General features: G+C 27.7%; 1 protein-coding gene and 1 pseudogene across 4 annotated transcripts in view; one reads left to right on the forward strand and one right to left on the reverse strand.

Moving 5' to 3' along the window:
* Positions 1 to 22,181, forward strand: part of LOC107163545 (A-type potassium channel modulatory protein KCNIP1-like) — a 414,281-nt gene that overhangs the window by 178,809 nt on the left and 213,291 nt on the right. The gene's annotated exons all lie outside the window — the stretch shown is intronic.
* On the reverse strand, positions 16,176 to 18,422 carry LOC149054929 (cuticle protein 8-like; annotated as a pseudogene). The gene is made up of 3 exons (XR_016192109.1): positions 18,414 to 18,422; positions 18,025 to 18,111; positions 16,176 to 17,237 (listed from the first exon to the last, which is right to left on the reverse strand). The product of XR_016192109.1 is annotated as a cuticle protein 8-like (transcript).

Below are 22,181 nucleotides of genomic sequence, written 5' to 3' on the forward strand. Positions count from 1 at the left end.
ATCTCATTCACAACGACCGACGTATTTAGAAACGATAGGTACACACACGGCCGTTTGCAGACAAAAAGCACTTGACGAAATATTTTTACCAATTATTGTTATTAATATTATTATTATTATTACCAGGGTACACCTGCTTGTTAGTTATAATTAATGTCTTATACGAAACGCATTTTACCGTAGGTCAATAGGTCACACAAACCATATGATATCAAATGGGTGCACGCGCATAATATATACCTACACACACAACCAATAGTTAGCAATATCCTCGATACTCTTACAAACGGTTTGTATTTTCCATTGCTATATGCTCGTGTACGGATCCCGTGCGACTTCCAAGTCCTTGACCCTTTATAACACAATGATTATTATACTTCGGCCAAGTCGATCCTTTTTAGGTAACGATTGGTCACATATATTATTATATCCGATACAAAAATGGCGAACAAACCAGAGCGGCTGCGTGTTTCTTAGGATCACAAGCGGCTCCCTTCAGGATTTAATTTTCTGTCAAACACAAAACAGGAGTAAAATACTTAAACGACCGTCTCGCATTGTGCTAACGTTCATAGAAAAAAAATAAAAAACAATCAATCAAACGAATGAATGAAGTAATAATAATATAATGACTCTCTTATACAAATTCTATTCACTCTATTATAATATATTATACTAGATCGTATTATCTTTTGACATCCTTAGTGAAACGAGGAATCTGCTAACGTTTGATGTTTCGATATTTTATATAATATGTACGTGTGTTCTATATGCAGTGATCCAGTTTTTTGGTAGAAAATATGAGTCTATTTATTATAAAAACAAAATATAACAATTAAAAATGAAATTTAGAAATAAGTTCAAATAACACTTAAGTTTACAGTTAAAATAATTTTCAAGATAAAATATGAAAATATGTGGCGAAAATCTAGTGAAAGACACATTATGCAACTAGGCAGTTAATAATTATGAAAAACATATTTTATTCGGTATATTGCATAATCGAAACAAAACATTTGATAATTTCTGAATAAAGTGACGTTAAAAAAAAAAAAAAAATATTTTCCTATTTTGTATTTATTTTAATATTTAATTTATAAGTCGTACTACTCCTTAGGGCATAGAACAAGGTTAATCATAAACATTTTATGGTATTATCATTGAATATTTTTTTTTATTTATCAGAATTGTAACTGTGAATTAAAATTATGGAGAAATTACTTAAATGTATGGATCACGACAACGCGTTATAAGATTTGTTTATTGAGTAGTTATGGACTATATGTAAACAAAATTTTTATTTTTTTAAACTTCTACAGTTAAAATATCGAATTAAAATAAATGTAATTTAGATATAGATCTTGACATTTCAATACGAGGTTAACTTAATACCATATTACTACAGGTTTTTTTAATGCGATGATTGATTATTGCACTCATATTCATCATAAAAATTACAACACTGTTTCATGTAGATTTAGGACAAAGTAAAACGATTGCTTAAAACTCAGTTTCTATATCTAAATATATAATATACTATTTATTTGTATGAATATATTTTCAACTGTAGCAAAATATTATTGTATTATTTATGTTTCAATTTTGATTCACTTTTGTTTGCGAAGGACACCAGTACATCGTTATTATACATTTGAAAGCTACACTTACTCAAATATAGTAGTAGTAGTCTAGTACATACATTTGATTAAGAAATATAAATTTTTTATTCACATAGCCATAATATAATATAAGTATGTTATAAGTTTATAACAAATTATGATACATCTCGGTAACAGCCGGAATAAAACATTATTAATAGGTATATACTCGTATTATATTTTTTATACTTGTTAATCCATTATAATATTAAAATAGTGGTACCAATATACAGTCTTGTCAAGTATTTTAGTAAAAGCATTAAATGCTATGCTGATTTCCAAATACTTACACGTTTTATTAGAAGTTTAAATTAGATAATTTTTTCCTATAATTTATACTCCACCGAAAATTCTAATACTTTGACAAAAAATTAGATGAGTATATTTTTAGTTAATATATAGTTAGTTCTATAGTTAAGGTATAAACTGATCAATTAAATTAATGTAAGACATGAAAATTGGTTCTGTTGGTTTATAAAAAAAATTTAAAATACCTAGATATCTATAAAGTATCTAAAATAGCAATTTTAAGTACCTATTTGTATTTGTACACAAATACTTTTTCCTTTGAGTATTCAAAAACTTGTTTAAAATATTTTTCAAATTAAGTATCTATATCTGTACTTAAATTCACTTTTAAAAAGCATCTTTTACAAGTCTGCTTGTATACAATAATAAAAAAAAAACCCCCGAACGTTCTTCAATTAATTTTGCTACACAAAACAGAATAATATAGATAATAATCTGATAACTGGGGTTACAGCATTTCCGGTATCGCGTGCGGACCTTGAACCTCTACGGTAGAGGCTCTACCGCCATTTAACCAGCAATCGAAAACAAATAAATATCGCGCGATCGCCCATTGTGCGTAAAATACGGTTGTCCTCGAACCGGATTTTAAATATTTTCCACTGTCACCCCATTGTGTTCTTAGGCTGCAGTTTTAACCCGTATTGTTTAATAATGCCGAAGGAAAGTTGAAAAAAAAAATTAAAATCCATATCACGCCTCACTGTATTATTACAATAGTTATAACCTAATAATATATTATAAATTAATAATAGGTATCGTATAGGTTTTTAATAATGATCGAACAATACGATATTTTTTCGTCGTAATAATAATAATAATAATAAATAATTGAAGAAAAAAAAATATTGATTTTAATAATATCATAAAATGGTTTCCGATCGTTTTGTTGAATGCAACCGTCTCTGGAACGGGCGTTTAAGCAGCACACGGGTTGCAGTTAATATGTTATAATAGATAAGTTATAGTCTATACACTGTTCAGTCACAGGTACGCACGTCACAACTCTGACGACGACGACGACGAAGGACATTGACATTCTATAATAACGTTATTATATTACGATACTCGTGTACTTGCTTTTCGTCGTGGTTCGGGGCTAAAGTCCTTATCCTCGTTTCGGTAATCGCTAATTAATCGTAAATTGATTGTATTGCGACCCGACAATAATGTACGTACACATACGCTCGATAAAACACATCCTCATTATTATTATATAATATAATATATAATAGCAGGTTATTAATTCTCGTGTACGTGGGATTACGAATCATATTTTTTTTTCCACTTTAAGCCATTATTTACGATAGCTGCTGTCATTTCGGTTTCCCCCCTCTCTCCTATCCACCCACGACCCTCTACCATTCATCACCCGACTCCGACGGGACCTCAACCTTGACATTAGCGCTTTTACTGCATTCGATGCCGCCTCGGCCACAATTGCAATATTGTTGTGGTGGCCGCGAGAACTTTTCTCGTTATTTTTGGGCTGTAGTGAACGAGATATATCATTTGAACACTACAACACATGCAGATGTGGTACGCTTTTATACTATGATAATAATAATAATAAAGTAAAGACAATAAATCCCCAGAATGGAGAGCCGTCCGTATCGTAATTACAGTTTTTAAAATTCACTCGATTCAGTATCGTACACGCCAATAAATTGGCTCGACACGTGTGTATTTCTCCATTTTACTTTAGGCTATCACACAACAAGGTCTGGCGTGATTTATAGATGATCACGACGATTCGTTTTAAAAATATGGTAATCGGTTATTATATTTTAAATACAAAACATTTTATATTTATTCCACTCTGTCGAAACTCGAAATGATAATAACTTATTATTAATAAGGTAAACATATAATAGTATTTTATTATTACAACGTAGGTATTATAGATATCAATAATATTGGAAACTAAAACAACATTTCATAGTTTTATAAAATATATACGAACAAGAAGCGTACAACTAATATTTTATATGATACAACATGCACGAAAACACGACATTTATAACAATATAATATATTATTATAAAATACGAAAAATAATATGTTTAAACAAATATACATTTAAGATTAGTGTAAAATCGTACTGATATATTTTTTTTTTTTGCGGTATGACATTTATATAGAATTTATAAACATAAATTTACATTTTTTTCTTTTCGTATAATATAATAGTAGGTATTTATATTATGTGTGATACATTTTATTCGCTAACACACGGATAATTTAAATTAGAGTATGAATAGTGTTTTTATCATAAGTGTTTTATTGTATTGGCAATTTCAGATTTATTTTTAAAGTAGGAAAGAAAATATTTTAAAATTTATATATTTATTATTAGGTTTATATATATATATATATGTATATAAAAATGTACTTTTTACTCTTTGACCAATATTAAGTCCAAATAGTATCAAGAATAATACTTTTCTCATTCTTAATATGTATTAAAACGAAAAAATTAAATACTCATAAAATATCATCAATAAAATAATAAAGACCAGATCACTTATTACTTACATGTAGTTTATAATATATCATATTATATAAATAAGTAATTAATTATTAAAATATGAATACTTAGTATTTTTAGGGTAATTTTTTTTTGTTTTAAAAACTTTATCTTTATAAAAAGTACTAAAATCTAATAAACGTGATATTAAAAATGACTTCAAATTAATATTTAATATTCTCATTAAAAAATAATAATTGCCGTTTCATATTTAAATTTACATAAAAATATGTAATTTTTAAAAGGTACTTCAGGTCTTAGGTAAAAAAGTTATCCTCTGTAATTATTTTTTGTTATTAAAAAGGGATATTTTTAATTACTTTTAACTTAAACTTTAGAAAAATATTATTTTAAAATTAAATGTTTCTCAATAAATTAAAAAGTATTTTCAATTAATTATTTTATCTATTTTTGTTTATTCTCAGTGAAATGGAGGAACAGTTATTTGTTGAGTTAAGAACAAAACTGACTATAGGGTGTATTTCATTTGTGTTGTGACAATGTTTTAATAGTACTAAATTACATTTTCTTCAATACGTTTCTTATAGTTTATCCAAAGCTGTACCTTACCTTAATGTAACATAATGCGTAAGACACCAATTAACTACCTATTGATTTATTTTCTGAAAATAAAGAAAATATTTCAAACCTTTGTTCAAGGTTTTATTCAATTATTTACAACATATTTTAAAAAATTTTTTTTTTAATAAGTTCCAATTTAATTTTAATGAATAAAACACGTTTGTACGTTATAAAAGTGTGTATAAATATATTAAGTATGTATAATATTTTTATTATTTATTAGAAAATTTACCATGAACACTACGTGCATAATAACAATATATATATATATAATATTAAGACATTTTTAAACACAATTTAAAAAGAATTAACCAATTAATACTTGACTCCAGCATTTTTGAAGCAATATGAGTAGTTTAAGGAGCTGTCAACTAGCTTACCTAAGAGAAATCGTGCTGACTAAGATAATAAGACATGAAAGATATTCCTATAGACCATAAGAGGCTATTTTAATCATACTTTTTGACGATAATATAGGACACAAGTAGGACTTTTCTTTGTACTTTGCGATATACAAGTATGCAGAACGAAACGCTTGGACCATGGTAAAATATTATTTCAACAGCGAAAAATTATAACATAAGGAAAACACAGTTTTGAACATAAATCCAAAATATTTATATCGCAATGAATATTTTTATTTCTATCAACATTTTACGAGACAAGACTCTTAAATAAAGAAACATGCAATATAGAACAACCAAAAAATAAAATACATTACTTTAGATTATGCAGGTACTGTCTGGTACTGAAACATAATAATGTGACACATATAATTATGAGATATTTGTTTGAAAGTATGTATACAGGTTTTATTTTAAAATATTCGTGAAACATAAAAAAGTAATCAACATCGTTAAAAATTAAAAAAGTAAAAATGTTTTCAGAAAAGATGAACCTTTAAAAATTGTTTTTTTTTTAAAGTACAAGAAATAAATTTAAATTTCGAATCGAATAATTATGCTTACAAATACCGATCTTACAATTTAATAAATTTAAACATTCAATATTATTATTATTAAAAGGATTATAAAATATTAATAACTCATCGTATACTTTATGTCTTAAGAATTGAGCATAAATAGAATTTGCTACTTAGTAAAATTAGCCTCTGGAAATAGATAAGTTTAAACGAAAAGAAATTAATACCAAACAGTGTCAGAATAAAAAATATTATGTAATTGTATATTGAAATCTTATTCTATAAATATTTATTTTAAATAATGTAAGTAATATGTATGTGATTGGGAAAATTAAAAATATAGATGATATATTTTTTTTGCTTAAATAAGTAAAGTATTATCAATTTAATACGTATTACATTTAAAAGTTCAAAAATATAAATTTTTAACTCGTTGATAATATTAATGTTTAATTCTATTATAATATTTTTTTTCCTTTTTTTTTTAGTTATAATAGTTATTAGTTAATTCTTATACATATATATATAAACAGGTTAGGTTAGGTTAGGCGGATGATTACACTGATTATTACATATTATATAATATATTTTTGTTTAAACATTATTTTTCAATGACTAAGTAATCTAAGATCATTTTTAAAATTCTGATTCTGACAGTCCAACAAAACTCTAACATAGAAATTATTGTTTTGTGAGTGCAAGTTTGTGGGTCGCATATTTTGTATTTCTGTATCTATACATGTTTCAAAATATTATATTGATATGTATTTTAAATTTACGAATTTAAAATATTGCTTATAAAATATGTATGATTATTTCTTTATATACTAGCTATGCTATATGTGCTGACATATCTTACTACGGATATTGCTGAATAATATTTTTAATAATTAATAAAATAAAATACAATAAATATTTTATTTCATTGATAAATTAATTACATTATATTATTGTTGATCAAAGGCATATATGTACTTAGTAAGCAATTATTGGTATACATATATACCAAGGGTGTTCCACGGAGATCTGACAAATGAAATAACTTTTGTTCTAATCAATATTTTTTAAAAATTTCTTTTAAATATAAATCAATGACACTTATTATTTTTCATTATTTATTTTTTAATACTGAAAATAAAAAATTTAAAAATTGATAAAATTTTTTTCGAAATATTCAATATAGTGAATTTGTAAATCTAATTTTCAGCAAAATTGTTATGGTAAAAACACTTCTTTAAGTCAAATGGTTGATTTTTTACAATTTTTTTAAATATCAATATTTTTGCTAAGTAAATTACGATCTAGTTTATGTTAGAAACATGTTAATTTCAAAAAATGAGTTTATTGACCAAATAATATTATTATAATAAAATAGTAGATACAATAAAAAAATTAATTAGATATTAACATGAACCTATAAAAGGTTCATATAAAATATTTATTGAAATTAAAATGTTCCTACGTAACATAAACTAGATCATAATTTACTTAACAAAAATATTGATATTTAAAAAAATTGTAAAAATCAGCCATTTGACTTATATAAGTGTTTTTACCGTATACATTTTTCTGAAAATCAGATTTACAAATTAGCTATATTGAATATTTCGAAAAAAAATTTATCAATTTTTAAGTTTTTTATTTTCAGTATTAAAAATAAAAAACAAAAAACGTATTCTACAAATGTAGCGCAAGTGTGTATAAGTTATATTAAAAAGAAATTTAAAAAAAATATTGATTAGAACAAAAGTTATTTCATTTGTCAGATCTCCGTGCAGGGAGATTATTTATAATAATTAATAAATTATTAATGATCAATAATACCATTTTGGTGTAAAATATATTATAACTGTGTGCACGTAAAAACAAAAATATTAAAGAATTTTTGAAATGTTTTAAGATAAGCCTATTTTTTTTAACGTATTCGACAACAAATTAGGCAGTGTTTCTTAGTGTTTCTCCATGTTACTGTAACACATGTTTACGTGTGACATGTGACGTAACGTCTCAAAATTAAAAGGTTATAAATCAATTTTTTTGAAAAATGTTTTTTTTTGCATGTATTATTTAATATTTTGTTCTTGTACTTGTATAAATAAATCTTGAAGTCGTATCTATCCGTTGATTATTTAATAAGACAAAGAAAATGAAAAGGTTCTAATTCATACAAATATGAATAATAAGGATGAAACTAAGAAATATCATTAACAACCTTTTCATTCTAAACAATGATTAAGAATAAAATAGTTCTAAACGATCTTAGATGTAATATTTAAATATTTTAGAATGAAAAGGTACTGTTATAATACGATTATACCGCTGAAACAATACAAATAAATTATTGTAGAGGATAAATATGATATGTAAATTCTGATTGTACCAAAATGTTAATCAAATTTACACCAAAACTATAAAAAAAAAATTTTCGAAATTTTGAAGTTTTTTGACCATAACTTTTAAATGAAGTTTAAGTGACTTGGATGTACCTCCTCATCTTGTGTTAAGTATGTGATATAAGTCATATAATACCTAATAAGTACTCAACTAATAAATATTATTGCATAATAAAAAATTTATAATACGAGAACTAACATAATTTACACCTAAAAGTTGATATCACTGATTAAAATAAATTATTTAAATCAAAACCAAAAAGTTCTAACTTCATCAATAATATATGTTTTTAGACTGATATCAAATAAATTATTTTATTTTCAGAATGCAAAAGCTCTACACACAAAACATTTTAATAATTCTAAATACAATATTTTAGTTTTTATTATTAACTTTATCAATAATTGCGGTAAAAACAAAATTCAGGTTAAGTTGTGTTCCTTGGAATGTTGTTGATACTGCATCAATTTTTGGTAACTTAGTATTTCCGGTGAAAAACTGTATTCCGTTTTTAACTTGAAAACGTTCACCTGAACAATTACAAAAATTACGTTAGAACCTTTTCATTCTGAGACAACGCAATAGTGATTACGTAACCTTATGTAATTTTAAGAGATCGACTGTTTTATACTTCAGTTAGTGGTTGATAATTATTTATATTTATTGGATATTGCCTTCTAATTTCATATAATATGAAAAGCAGAATTGATATTCCTTATTTGTAATATTCAAGTATTTCAATGACTTAGTTCACTTTTATAGTATGTGGGGAATATTTTCTTATTAAAAGTTTTATGTTTTACTCACATAGTAAGGTAGTACGGACTTTAATACTTTATAATACTCAATATAAATGTAAAGATCCTTTAACCACAGTTAATTTTATGGGAACAAGATATCATCTAAAAATATGGATTACGAAAATTGATTGGTATATACATATGTGGTGTACCTAAATTGCCTATGTAGGACGCCGTGTCATCAAATTTTTTTTTTTTCTAAAGAAAAATCTTAACTACTGCAAGAAAATCTTGAATAAAAATTAAGAACTATAAATTTAAATAATTCGACAACCAGAAACATTTAATTACAGATTAGTACTTAAGCCTAAAAGTACGACTCAATAAATGGATAAAAATTAAATAAGTAAATAAAAAATATGAACATACTATTCCATTTGTGAAAGATAGCGTTAAGGTCTCAAATAGATTTATTTGATAATTTTACATGCGTTTTTTTATTGCGCCATGCAATTGTACCTATAAAAATACACACCTTGGTATAGAATTAATTTATAAAATTTCTGCATAAAGCACTGTAGTGAATAGTTGCCTCGACATAAAATTATTAAATGTAATAAAGTAATATTATGTAATATGTCAGGAAGTGAGTGTTTATTTATTTCTGTAATCTGCTGAAGAAGTAATAATATATTCATATTAAAGATGAATCTTATTTACGTTAAAAGATGGTATAAATAATAAACTTAGAAAATTTAAAATTTAAATGTTATATTTTTTTTTAGTCCGATATTCATAATATTATATTTATGTAAAAAAATAAATAGATTCGAAGGTCTTTATTCTATATTTTTTTTTTAGTTAATACAAATGTAATAATGCATCCGACAGTAATTTTAAATCTAGGTAGATATCAACTAATTTAGTGTTTTTCCTGTTGTTCAGCAAAACCAAATGATTTTCTTTTCAGTTTTAATAACAGTTTACAGCAATCATCAACTCCACTGCCAAGATTTCGAGTTTGGTAGTTGAAATCGGCAGTTTATGATAATCCTAAAATATATTCGTATGAATCATTGTATCAATTCATTAAATTATATTTTATATTATTATAATATTATCACACTTTATAAATAAAATCTTGGCTCAGCTATGGCAGTGGAGGTAGGTTCATTCTTTTTTAGTCCAACGGTCGACATACATATAACAACGCATGAATAATTTAGTATAATATACCTAAATATAGTATATAATAATCCTGTTTAGAGAAATAGGTACACAATGGTTTTTCGGAGATGACGCGATACATAATATTATTAATATTATTATGCATGTTACCGTCGGTGCGATAAATATTATAAAGGTCTCGTGCGTGATTAGTTCCTGTAAAACACACCCCAACGATTGCACAAAAACAATGATGAAATGTCGGTCACATTATCAAGACCCATGTAATGTACAACATTACGCAGAGATAACGCGAAGAATTATGGTTTATCCATAACGCAGACGATTTATTTTTTATTTTTTATCGTCGACCGTTATAATGTATAATAATGTACCTATACCTACTTAATATCAACCAAACATTATAATAAACTTTGCATTTCTCGGATTTAATTTCAATAATATTATCTTGTATAAAATCTTCGAACCCAGGTGTCTTAAAAATTAAAAATTAAAAAATAATTGAAATTAAATCCAGGAGATAGAAAAAATGTTGTTGACCCTGCGTCCCACGTGCGCTCGCATAATACACGTGCGCGATATAACGCTCGTCCGTCTCTGTAGCAGACTACCGATAACGATTGGACATGCTCTTGTGCACTTGTAACGGACACATACAAGTAACTCTTTTCTTAGAAAATCGGTTGGTTCTAATGTATACTCTACCCCGAAAATGGCCGAGAACTATAATAATATAAACATTCTTACAATTTATATTTACGGCATATACCTATATACCGTGGTTTAATGGCTTCAAATGTTCGCAGTATACCTATACAACACGACATATACAACGCAAATAGGTAAAACCGAACAAAAGACATTGCAAAAACTCTTCGCGTCTGTCTAAGGAGGTGAGCATTACGGTTAAATTGTTGCCATTAATCGCGGGCCTAACAAGGTCGAACAGTGTTAGATTATGTTATTGTACTATCGAGGCGACCTTTATTTGTCTTGAAATAATAATAATTGGTCTATGCACTCGAAATAGTGCACGTACGCATACATACCAATGTATATAATATGTGTTTAATGAATTCGTATCATTCACAAATTTCGTCTGATGACGAAACGAGAACAAAAAATAAAAATAAAACGATCTGACCTAATGGACTCGAATGTCATTCGCTCGTATACTGAACGCAGTTTTCGAAGCTCTAATTTTCATTTTAAGCGGTTATTATCTTAGTCCGTTAAACCAAACACGAAAAAAATAATATTTGGAGGTCATATTATGTAGTCTAGTCTCACAATGAGAAATAATAAATACATTACCTACCACTGCGTAATGACTAATAATATATTACACATGAACCGTATAATAGTCCACATCATTGTTGCTATTCATAAACATGGACCAATATTTTTTTCTCCACTACCAATGCACAAAACAGTTCTTCAGCCAGCAATTCTATAACATTATATTTTTCAGTCATAACATTGTAATTTATAAATTATTTTATATTACAAAATTGAAGAATTGTTTTCCTTTTCTATCACTCGACTACTACGTCTTATTCGGTTCATTGAGTTTTAATACGTTTTTGAACTTTTTGACTGTTATCGGGCTTTACCAATTGCAAATCGCAATTGACTTATAGAGTTCAAGTTAATCGTACTGGAAACATTACGATCCCATGTGCGTTGACATCGATGGATCTGAAATTTTTAAAATTGTTGAATTATATCTTAATAAAAGATAAAACTCGTGCTTTTTGAAGAAAACAAGAACATGTTATGAAATCTTTATTATTATATTATTCTGATAACACATTATTAAAATATCCTTAAATCTACAACTACCAATATTATTATAAAAACCTTTCCTGATTCTATTATTCTACACTGCGGCGTGGACATTAATATTACGAATTTCGTCTCCTTAAAAATACCTATAGGTACCGTCCTATTTAGAATTTTGTGATTAGATATTTAATTGGCAATTTATTTTATCATATACACTAAAAATTAATGTCGATACCCAAACCAAAAATCATCGATAATCGGTAAAAAAAAAACACGAATTAAAAATTAGTAAAATATGAGCACTTATTCAAATATTATTAAATAATATTGTCAGTACTTACCTTTGCGATATTTAATTTTTATATAATATCGTCCAGCATTAATAATAGTCAATACAACCATCATATTTACCCTCCGTGGTGAAAAGTAACGCACATTGAGCTATGTGTGGGAACGTGTATTATGTCAAGAACAATTATAAAATAGCGCGTAGGAGTTTGTTGCAAGAGCTACAAACAAATAACAGCCTGATTTTCAATGGGATTTCGTACAAAGTCGTTTAGCTATACGTAATTGAGTAGATCGCGGTTTATAACAATATATGTAGTATTTATTTTTAGACAACATTGATAACTAAAATGTAATACACACACACAATTATTGAAAAATTGCAATAATAGGTACACATTGATCGCTCCAAACAGAATCAAAAAGACTACCTTTTAATTAAAATTTAAAATCGAATACGATGAATTGGAGACCAAGCTACACAGATTCGATGACTACAACAAGGAAATAACTTATGGAGATTTGGCGGGTCTACTGAGTTATGCAAAGCAGTTCACAGGCGACGACGCGTCGACTATCATAATCGCTCAACCGGAGAAAATAATAAAATAAACGTTTGGTGTAAATTTTAAACAACTACGATTATTCGTTTTTGAATTATAACAATATAAGAAAATCTTGTATATAGTATATACCTACCTCTATAACTGAATTTTTATATTACCAAAGACATAGACGTCATAGAGACAACATGTACCTAACATCAAAAAAATAATATAATGTTGTAAAACTAAAATTGATTGCCTAAAATTGATCATGATAATGTAAACTGTAATAATGTATATTAAATGTAATATAATATTATAGTCAGGCAACGATTGAACAGCAATATACCACAAAGATTTATTTTTTTTTTTGATAACTTTGATAACTAAAACAGAATACACACACACACATACAACCAAGTTGACATAGGATGTATATGCATAGATAGTTACGTCATAAATTGTTAACCGTAACATATCTTTATGTGTATCTTGGCATGATTGTAGGGTCTACTTGACGTCACGATAATTTCATGAAAAAAAATTTGTTCTATTTTTAATCGTTATTGCATGAGGAATGATTTAGTATAATTTCATAAAATGTAAATCGTGAGAACGCTATAAATTTTTTTTCTAGTACCTAGCGATATGATATGTTTTTTTATGGTTATAATATATTTATATGTAAAATAATGTATTAGGTATAATGCAGCTAGTATACAAATATTGTCTTCAGCTGATGATTTATTTAAAGATTAACTATATTTTATAATGGATAGCAAATTAGTTAATGATTCAGTATTAATTATCGTCTAGATTTGATTGTCTAATATAGTTTATAAATATATATATTAAAAGTTAAAAATAACTAGTTAAATAATACTTAAGAACATTGTAAAATAATGTTTTTTGACGATTTTTTTTCATATAAAATGGATATTATTACCTCAGAAATATTTGCCCGCTTAAAATTCACTAATATGAGTGTTTAAAAATTAGTCTAACTGTAATACATTTAACCTACAAACACCACAATTTCGAATTATCATAGTGGATCGTTTCGTCATAAATTTCTCATTAGACACTTATTATTAATTATTACACGTGCGTATAATGCGTTTATCACGTCCTCTTGTAAGTAAATAGTGACCATACTTAAAATTACCTTTAAAATGAGTGTAATAAAACTGTTATCATTTTACGCATATTATGTATATTATATAATATACGCCTGGCTATGCGTGGCCATATAATATAATATATTAGTTGGGTTACGGTCACGATCTACGTTTATGATATATTGTTATTATATGGTGTAGCTGAGTGTAGGTAAGTAGGTATGTGGGTAGGTAGGTAGGTTACGGGTAATAAAATTATTATGTTCCGTACGCGTACATTATTTTATTTTATTTCCTGCACGGCGACCGCCACGACGCGCGACGACGGTGCGATCGATCATTTATTAACGCCCAGGCGGATCGCGCGGACCCTCGTCGGTGGATTGTCGCAGTAATTAATATCGCACCGTCACCGGTGGTAGTTTTAGTATATTATATGGCAGCAGCATGCGAATGACATAATACTTTGTGCGGTGGCTGCAGCGGCGGCAATGGTGACAGTGGCCGTAAGTTTGACTTCGCTGGTGCAGCCGCCGATCCTATACATAGAACGCGGATAATTGCGTTCGCGCTTCGCCGGTCATGACCGAATTTCAAAGACGCTATTATAATTTATATACCACTGATATTATACTCGCGAAGAGAACAGAGAGCGACAGACCAATGTTTCTAATTTTTCACAGAAAATTATTTAATAATCTTTTTTTTTTTTATTATTTCGATCGCATCGCGATCGAATGATGTAAACGAATTCAACAATGATTATCAATAATAATGCAATTAGTTTTTATCGACTAAAATGCGATGAACCGTAACGAAAATTCGGAATAAATACATATAGCTACGCGCAATAACACGCCAACAATTTCCATACAACGAGACTTTAATTTCGTAACTTTATTCAAAAATAATACTTGCTTCGACGTATTAGTAAATATTTTTATTTTCAATTTCATTTCACCTTGTGATTTTCAAAAGTGTGTGCCATTAATATTTATCACACGAAAGACCATAATTCGGATAATACCAAAATACCACTCAACGATGAATCGCAGTTTACAGGATTTTACTGAGTTATATCGAGCACAGTGTATGAGCGAACTTAAGACGTCTTTTGCTGTACATGTCACGTTGCGGTGATATGCAACTCGAATACAACTCTGCTGATAGAAAATTGTCTTAAATTTTTCATACTTACAAGCTATCAAGTTGTGTACTTAATCTAATACCCTATAGTCGGGAACACGGTTTAATATCAAACTTCCAAAAAATATCCATTATCGATCTTCGTGGGACATTTTTAATACTGAAAATATAACCTTTTAAATCATCAACAAGATGAAAGTCCTATTATTTCTTATAGGTAGTAATAATTGTTCAATATGTTATTATTTAAATGGTATGAGTTCTAAATACTTATATTTAAAAACTAAACTTACCGAAGTGCTACGAAGTAAAATAAATAATAATTTGTAAGTTATATTATAATGTTAATACTAAAATGCATTAATAGCAATTAAGATTGGTATTTCCCCTGATTTGTACGATTTTAAATGTTTTAGACATTCCTTTTAATTAAAGATGAATTTAGCGTGCTATTGTATTAAAATTAAATAGGTATGTAAACATTGAAAACACTTATTTACTATTTTACAAAAACTAAGCCTGTACAAAAAAATGTAAGGCGCATTGACAGTGTACCTATTCAATGTTTTCAAATGCAGTATGATTATAATACACTCGCACTTGTGTGAGCTAAGCCTAACTCATTCAGATAGCTAACACGTCATGTTATTATACATATTATTAATATTATTGGCTTTGGATTGTAACGAATCTCTGAGACAGATAACCTGCAGAATTAAATATTGCTGAATGTCATACCTATAATACGTCATAATGTAAAGGATGATTTACACACATCAATCATTAAGGAATAACATGAAATAATTTCTACAAGGCACTACTATTTTGATCATATTGCTTGAAATTAATTTTTTTTTAGCAATTTAGATTCATTAATTTAGGTATAAGAATATAAATATGTCATTATAAAATTGTGTTGGTTAAATGATTTAGAGCTTGATGCGTATTCATATCAAAACACACTAAAAACTAATTTCATACAATATTATTAAATTTTTATTTTTGAAAAATAATTCTGCAAAGACTTTCGTCGGTTAATAAAAAGTGGTTAGTACTTAACTTATAATAATATCAACAATGAAAAGTATCATTTTATAGCGTGTCACACAATCTGCAGACTAATAATTTTTTGAAATATAATATGTGCTCACATGAATGTAAGTACTTACTGAATACACAAGTACTCACGTTTTAACCGAGTTCTCATGGACCATTACAGAATAATTTCTCTAACGTCGTTTTTAAAATCACTAGAGGCATGCACCTCGGGGAAGTACCGAGACTATTCATCGCTTTCACACATACAAGTGTACTACTGAACGTCAATTATTGTGCAGTTATATGCAACTACAGTTAAAAAGACGTATCTAACTGCGTTCCCTACCCAAATTTGAAATTCGTTGAAAATCCCCGAGCTCTGAATAATTCTGGACGACCTTTCGATGACCATTGGCCTGCAGACACGATCTAAACTGTTTTCAGTGATAATGATAAGACAGTTTTTCATACCATCATCGTGGTCGCGGTCGTAGAATTTGCATGCAGTTGTTATGATGAAGGCGAACAATAGAAATGCCATTTTCCTAACGGACGAATATAGCCAAAACAAATAAACAATGATAAGGAAATTGAAATAAATTTTTAAAAATGAGACAGGATGTGGCGCGCAGGATGGCGGTGCGTGAAAGTCATGAACTTGCTTTCATCAGTAATAAGCTGCAGGTTTGTAAGCTGATGCTGAATATGCAAGTGCCAAATACGATGGCGACTTGGATGCACTTTCGTTCCTGAAACCATTTTAGTCGTCAGCGGTGTATTCAACGGTGCGGGTGGAACCGTCAGCTTCCAAAACGCTGTAAGAGCCCTAACCGTAACCATTTCCGTCGCTGTACTCGTATTGGCTCTTGACATCGTAGGTGTATGGGTCGTCTACGCTGTACTTAAAACTGTACGGGGTGGGTGTGTGGTGAGCGGGTGACTGGTACACTGGGTATCCAACGACGGCGACCCACATGGCTGATGCCAAAATCACGACCTGCGATCGTAACATACGATTATTATTATTTTGGTACGAATCTATGACGTATGTACCGCGTGCTCGTATATAGGTATCGCGAATGGCCGATCTGTGCACACGTTTTTGTATAATATAACCTTTCGTAATAGACAAACACTCTCAAACGAGTTGTTTTTTCGATTGGAAGATCCAGAGATTAAATAATGTCTGTGTGAATATATGACGTGTATGTTCTTTAGTACCTACCTATATGCTACGTATAAGCTACGTATCAACATGTCGTAATTATTTCGCGAGTTATCTCCATAATGACAGGTACAAGCCGAGGTAATAAAAAAATAAAAAATGTGAAAAATTTTAAATTTAACATAATATTTTGAACTATAAAAACCACAAACGACTAACTGCTATGAACACAAACTGAATAGAATTTGGTCGAATAATTAAACAGGGCAAAAATCAATATTTATATAAACGTTATTGGCAGTGTAACAACAGCCCATTGTTCATTCATATTTTTGGAATTCAATTGTTTATTCAACGACTGTTGAACTCTGAAATCGTCAAAGTCTATCGGCTGTAAAAAACTAACAATAATAATAATATCGTCGATAACAATTTTAAACACTAATTGATGACCAGCTATAAAAATGGTAATCGCTTGTATATTTTGAAAGCTGACTTTATTAAATAGTCATAGTATTATAAATAAGTGGCTTTAAAAAAAAAAAAAATAACTTATAGCATTTTCTATGAATATAATTTACAATGAATAATAGAAAATCGAAAATTCAAAAAACCATACCTTTGAAATCAAGTTTGATTGGGTTGTGTGCGAGCTATGTTGTATGTGATCTGTTTGGACAGAATATTGATCGAAACCTTGTTGCTGCTGTTGTATTTATACCACACGTGATCTACCTACTTATTATGTACAGACACTTTTCCACTTAATTATTATTTTTTTATTGCTCAGACCAACGACACAAAAAACATTGTAAGTCACATACGACGACCTACCCCGAGGTGTATGTAATATTGAAAAATTTTATAAGAAATTTAAAAACCGCCACTCCCTACCGAGACAGTCGATTGTGCCCTGCAGTCGCGAGCTGATCCTGAACCAAGTGACCGATCAACGCTTTTATGTTAAATGTATAACAATAATTCAGCACCAAGGCTGTATAATATAACCTCTGGCATAGTTTAATTTTAATTTCTGTAAAATTACGCGTGCCCTAAATTTATCGCCATCTAAAATATAAACGCGTTACACAATCACTGTCGATTGAGTTATTTAAATTTAATAAATTTTTTACTAGGTATGTAATTAGTCCATGGTTTTAGTTATACAATTTATGTACACTTTTCAGGTAGAGATCAATATCGTTACCTATTCAATTCATCAATTTATTGTTATAATTATATTATAAATACTTATATACTAGCAACTTACTAACAAGTATTGTAAAAAATAGTAATTCAAATGTTTTTTACTATTCATCCATATTAATTTTACATAAAAAAAATAATATTGATTTGCATAATTATCATGTGTGAAGCGTTTTATAATACATTTTATCCAATATTGGGAGGCCTTAAAAACTTTTTGAAAGTGTCCCCATTTTGGGCAAGAAAATTATGGCCACGCGTAAACGCAAATATAATATATAATATTATGCAATTATAACAAAGTATTTTCGAGTCTATAAAAATTTTAATGTCAAGTGTGATACTTATAATATTATGTTCACAAGTCTTGAAGGGTCAAGTCATATACGGCGGTTTTACCTGTAAGTTATGTGAAAAACACATCGATTAAATTTTGAATATAAAGTCAAACTGTTTTATTAATATAGAAGACCCTTAAAGGAAAAGATTACCCTTAGCATTAGGTCAAGTACCAAACATTAAATAATACTCTGTAAATTAGCTAGTCTATGCAGGAGATTGTTTATATATTTTCTCAATGTTTGAATACGCGACGTATATTAAAATTTAATTAGGTAATAAGTTATTCATACGTGTCTTGCTGTACTCATTTAATTATTCACTTGCAATTATACGCGTTTATAAACTAACTTTTTTTTTTGAAATGTTGTGTAATTACAAGATTTGAAAAACATATTGTTAAGTATCCTACATTAGTATTGGTATTAATTAAATACACACCATAGCAATAGTGATAACTGGGTATTGATTTTTGATATTCAGTAAACATTTAACACAATAATAATATAATATACTTACGATTCTTATCGAAGACGAGAATCTAATGATTTTATAATGTCGTATTCGTTCATCGTTGTCTGCGAAACAACTATAAAGATACCTAGTCATAACCTTATCTAAAAATGATTTAGATCGACGACATGTTTTATATTTCGTATATAATTTAAAAATGTATATTATTTTATCAAAGTTAAACTTTTTATGGTGGGGATGTGACGACACAAATTTTATTGAAAAAATTCTAATATTATCTTTATAAAATTATTTAATACATTAAATCTATTAACATTAATATAATATAAATAGGTCGATGTATTCTGCAGGTCCTCCAGGTTGGAGAGTTTGGCTTCAAGATTGACAACCACTTTCAGTGTTAAGTAATCACAGTCAAAAACAGTTTTGGAAAAATTATCATAATAGTCTAAATTTGAAATTCAAAAAAAAATTGATATAAATAAAATAAGTGTGAAAGACATTAAATACTGAAAATGACAGTTTAATTGCAAAGAATTCTGAAACTAGAACGAATAATGTAATTTTTTTAAACACATCAATAATTACAAAATGTACTATTCTCTAAAGCACAATATTTATTTTAAATAATATTTCAATAAAATATATTACATTTAATACATATTAGGTACTATCATAATTTAAAACTTCTGTTTATATTAATAAAACTCATTTCTGATAATAAATTTGCAATTTAATTGTTTAAAATAAGAAATATTTATAATATAATCGGTTATTCATATTCATTAATATCAAGTGAAATACATACATCACTTTTTTCATTACAACCTAAATTAAATTACATTTTTAAGATAAAATATTTATTTATAGTTATTGTTTCATTAACAATTAAATATTATATAAAAGTGAATATTACAAATTTATAATAATAGAAGCAATTATTAAAGTTGCTACATATATTATGTTTTAAGATCGATAGTAAGTTAGTAGTCCAAACTTTTATATTTCATTTAGATTGATAACAACTGCGATAACGCATGATATAAGGTACAACAGCTGATTCATTCGTCGTTAAATAGTTTGAAGTTTTATTATTATTGCTTTAGTTTTTATTATTGTGTTAGTATTGTACTGTTAGCGTTTAATAAACCCAATTATAACGCAATTTATGAGACTCAGTTATAAACTTTTTTTAGTAATATCCAACAAATAAATAATTATTCCCGAAACGAAATTAACCATAATAGGTTAGGTAATAAAGCAAAGCAAATATAATTGAATTTCTTGATGGAAATTCTTAAATAAACTACATTGAACTCGTTAATAATTATTTTAGCGTTCTATTGTTACCTAAGCACCAACAATTTGTTCAAGTATGGTATTGAATATGCTGGACTCATATTTTATGGCAGTTGAATATTTTTTTAGCATATTGACGAGATTTTATTTCATCGATGTTAGTATTTGTGAATAAAAAACTAATTCATATTTTATTGGGCACGTTATGGAATATGGTACAATTCGTCATAATTCATAAAATGTTATTTCGTGATGCATTTATTTTAGGAATACAATTCCATTTACGTGTGCAATGTGCATTTTTAAATTATATATATTGTATTCTTGTTGCATTCAATAGGTCAGTCGATGTTGACTTGAAATTCATACTATATTTATTGTTATAACACTATAAATAGAATCTATGCATATACATATAAATACACGTAGGTATTTACACATAGATAACATGATAGAATATGTACGTATACTCCACATTAGAGGTTACAAAACGTACGTACGTACATACGTAACAAAACCATAACACGATCAACATATTTTAGTACATGCGCAATAATAATCGATGCACCTAGTCAGCGTATTGTCCTCAGGGATAAGGTAATTTCAGAACTAACTAGTCACTTGTGTGTAATAAATTGGTCAGAAATACAATATAGTAATAGGCCGTATAGGTGCAACAAAATAGCAAACAATTGATTGATTAATGGATAGTCGTTTTGGAGATTATTAAATCTTGGTAACATATTCCTTTATAACCATTCGAATGTGCAATATTTATGACACTGTAATTTGTTTGGGCGATGATGTAATTATTAGTGTCAAAGTGACATTATTTTTTTTTCCACGACGTTTGAGTGCGTAAAATATTATGACTGTTGACGTACTAAAAACACACCATTTTTTTTTTTAACACTAATATATTATAAGTTCTATAGTATAATATAAATGTACAAATAATGGCTCCTCAGTCAAGCAAACCACCCGATTAGACATTGCTTGTTTAAAATGTCCCAGATTACATCGTTGTATTTTATAGTGTTATTACTATGTGACGACAACACATCGATTGAATATGTAAATATATTTCGATATTATACATAATACCAACGATTTTGTTTAAAAAAGATATTAGGTAAAATGTCGATTTGTTTGTAGTAGTAGTAGTGTTTGAAGCGGATATAGTACATATTATAGTAACAAATATTTAACTGAGTTGTTTTGCTTATATCCAATTTCCTGATATAAAAATACGTAATAATAAATAATTATTCAGTTATTTTATTAATTGAAGTGTAAATTTAGTAGCCATCGAAAATGGAAAATACACATTATACAGGTGTATTGAAAAACAATAATATTATTGGAAATCAGTTAATTGCACGGACATAATAAAATATTTTTTTAGCCGAAAATGGTTTTTTTATTATTTTTGAATCTGTAAATAATTTGAACCTAATT

This window comes from Diuraphis noxia, unplaced genomic scaffold (genome assembly GCF_037042655.1).
Source record: "Diuraphis noxia isolate RWA-SAM2 unplaced genomic scaffold, SU_Dnox_SAM2 contig0005, whole genome shotgun sequence".
Taxonomy (NCBI): domain Eukaryota; kingdom Metazoa; phylum Arthropoda; class Insecta; order Hemiptera; family Aphididae; genus Diuraphis; species Diuraphis noxia.